Source organism: Pteropus vampyrus, unplaced genomic scaffold (assembly GCF_000151845.1).
Source record: "Pteropus vampyrus isolate Shadow unplaced genomic scaffold, Pvam_2.0 Scaffold5971, whole genome shotgun sequence".
NCBI classification, from domain to species: Eukaryota; Metazoa; Chordata; class Mammalia; order Chiroptera; family Pteropodidae; genus Pteropus; species Pteropus vampyrus.
The window spans coordinates 1-3,740 of NW_011894752.1; the positions used below are offsets into that span (position 1 = coordinate 1).

Here is a 3,740-nt window from a genome sequence, read left to right on the forward strand (position 1 = left end):
ACCAGCATTACAAGAAATGTTAAAGGGACTTCTTTAAGTCAGAAAAAAAAGATTTAAAATAAAAACAAGAAAACATAGGGGAGAAATATCTCACTGAAAAAGGCAAACACTTAGTAAAAATAATGGATCAACCAATTATAAAGCTACTACAAAGGTTAAAAGACAAATGTAAGAAGGTCACATATAAATACAATAAGTTAAGGAATACACACAAATACACACCTACAAAAGAGGTTAAAAATGACAAAAACATAAACTTAGGGGGGTTAGTAAAAAAATGTAGTGATTTTAGTATATGTTTGAACTTAAACGACCATCAGGTCAACACAGACTGCTATAAACATAGCTTGGTATAGCACTTCTGGTTATTTATCCAAAAAAAAAAAAAACAATAATTCATAAAGATCTATGTATTCTTATGTTCATGGCAGTACAGTTTACAGTAGCCAAGATATAGAAGCAACCTAAATGCCCATCAACAAATGACTGGATAAAGAAATTATGGTTCATATATACAATGGAATATTACTCAGCTATTAAAAAATGAAATTCTATCATTCTCAATGACATGGATGGACCTAGAGGTTATTCTGCTGAGTGAAATAAGTCAGACACAGAGAGATAAATACCATATGATTTCACTTATATGCAGGATCTAAAGAACCAACTAATCAAAAACAGACTCACAGATATGGAGGATAATCTGGTGACAGCCAGAGGGGAGGGGGGTTGAAGGGCTGGGAGAAAGGGACGAAGGGTTAAAGAAGTACAAATTAGTAGTTGGTAGATGGTCACGGGGATGGGGAGCATGGCTCAGGGAACGTAGTCAGCATTAATGTAATGGCTAGATACAGAGCCAGAGGACAGAAAGAGCAATCAGGGGGATTGTTTTATAAACTATATAAATGTCTAACCAATGTACTATATACTTGAAATTAATAAAAAAAATACTATGAGAAAAGAAAAAACTAAGTGAAATAAGTCAGGTAGAGAAAGACCAATACCAAATGATTTTACTTATATGTGGACTCTAAGGAACAAAATAAATGAACAAACAAAATTAAAACAAAAAACATAGGTATATATGAAGCACAAGGTAACCACAAACCAAAAACCTATAAGAGATATACAAGAAATAAAAAGAAAAGAATCCAAACACAATAGTATACAAAGTGATCAACATACAAGAGAAGGGAACAAGAGAAGAAAGGAACAGAGAAGAACCACAAAAACAATGAGAAAGCAATTAATAAAATGGCAATAATATATCTATCAGTAATTACTGTAGATGTAAATGGCCTAATTGTTCCAATCAAAAGACATAAGGTAGCCAAATGGATTAAAAAAATAATAATAAGACCCACCAAATGCTGCCTACAAGAGACTCACTTTGATCAACACACACACACACACACACAGAGACTAAAGGTAAAGGGATGGAAGAAGATATTTCTTGAAATGGAAATGAAAAAGAAGCTAGGGTAGCAATATTTATATCAAATAAAATAGACTTTAAAACACAGGCTGTCATTAAAAAAAATGAAATACTGCCATTTGCAAGAACATGGATGGATCTTGAGATTATCCAATTGTAAACAAAATCAGTCAGACAGAAAATTTAGAACCACACGATTTTACTCAGATGTGGGATAGAAAACTTTTTGAAAGCAATAAATGAACAAGATAAACAAACAAAAACTCATAGACACAGACAACAGTTTAGTAGTAACCAGAGGAAAACTGGGGAGTGGGGATTTAGATAAGGTTAAAGGGGGTCAAATGTATGGTGATGGAAGGAGATTTGACTTTGGGGGGTGAACGAACACACAATGCAATATACAGATTATGTATTATTAAATTGTACACCTGAAACCTGTGTCACCTCAATAAATTTAATTTAAAAACTCACAGGCTATAACAAGAGGTGAAAAAGGGCATTACATATGATAAAGGGATCAATCCAACAACAGGATATAATTCTTTTAAACATCTACACACCCAACATAGGCATACCTAAATATATAAAGCAAATATTGACAGACATAAAGTGACTGACAGTAATACAATAATAGTAGGGGACTTTAACACCCCATTGACATCAATGGTTAGATCAACCAGACAGAATATCAACATGGAAACAATGGCTTTAAATGACACATTTAAGACCGGATGGACTTAATAGATATCTTTTAGGACATTTATCCCAAAAGCAGCAGAATACACATTCTTTTTAAGTGCATATGGAACATTTTCCAGGACAGACCATTTGTTAGGCCACAAAACAAGTCTCAATAAATTTAAGAAGGTTGAAATTATATCAAGCATCTTCTCAAGCTGGATCAGCAGCAGGAGCAGAGAGGGGACCCCAGAGAGCCCTAGCAGCCCCACTGCTGCCGCCAGCCTAGTTACCATCACATCCTGGGAGGAGCTGCAGCTGCTGCAGCCAGGCCCACTCACCATCTCTACAACCATGAGCAGTGAGGCAGAGACCCAGCAGCTATCAGCTAACCTCCACCCCTTGCCCCCCGCCGTCACTGCAGCCAACACCAAGCCCAGTATCATGGGCAGCAGTGCAGGGGGTAGCAGCTCAGGAGGCCTCACATCAGCAGCATCTGATGGCAGAAACAAGATCATTGCAATGAAGGTTCTGGGAACAATAAAATGGTTCAGTGTAAGAAATGGATATGGTTTCATCAAAAGGAGCAACACCAAGGAAAATGTATTTGTACACCTGACTGCCATAAAGAAGAATAACCCCAGGAAGTACCTGCAGTATAGGAAATGGAGAAACTAAAGAGTTTGATATTGTTGAAGGGAAAAGGGGTGTGAAGGCAGCAAATGTTACAGGCCCTGGTGGAGTTCCAGTGTAAGGCAGTAAATATGCAACAAACTATAACCATCATAGACACTATCCATGTCACAGGGTCCTCCATACAATTACCAGCAGAATTATCAGAATAATGAGAGTGGGGGGCGGGGGGGAATGAGGGATCAGAGAATGCTCCTAAAGGCCAGGCCCAACAGTGTGGGCCCTACAGCAAGTGACAGTTCCCACCTTACTACATGCGGAGACCCTATGAGTGCCAGCCACAATATTCTAACCCTCTTGTGCAGGGAGAAGTGATGGAGGATGCTGACAACCAGGGTGCAGGAGAACAAGGTATCCCAGTGAGACAGCGTATGTATTGGGGCTATAGACCACAATTGTGCAGGGGCCCTCCTCCCCAAAGACAGCTTAGAGAGGATGGCAATGAAGAAGATAAGAAAAATCAAGGAGATGAGACCTAATGTCAGCAGCCACCTTAATGTTGGTACCACCACTATCTCAATTACTGAAGCAGACACCCAGGGCGGGGCTGAGTAAATGCTGGCTTAACATATCTACCATCATCAGGTTTAGTCACTGAACAAGAAGAAATGAATAAGAAATTCCAGCAATAAGAAACGAACAAAAGATAGGAGCTGAAGACCTTAAGTGCTTGCTGGTTGCCTGTTGATCAGATAACTAGAACAATCTGCATTATCTATGCAGCATGAGGTTTTTGTTATTTTCATCTAAAGATGTTTCATTTGGGTAATGGCAAACAAGTTTTTCAAAAAAAAGGCCTGGTTTTTCTCAAAATATCTTTAAAGGTTTTAAAATTGTTTCATACCTGGTCAAGTTGAGATTTTTAAGAACCTCATTTTTAATTTGTAATAAAAGTTTACAACTTGACTTTTTTCAAAAAAGTCAACAAACT

General features: G+C 37.7%; 1 pseudogene; it reads left to right on the forward strand.

Annotated features, from left to right (window-relative positions):
* Positions 1 to 2,470: 2,470 nt before the first annotated feature.
* Positions 2,471 to 3,306, forward strand: LOC105310553 (annotated as a pseudogene).
* The last annotated feature ends 434 nt before the right edge of the window (positions 3,307 to 3,740 follow it).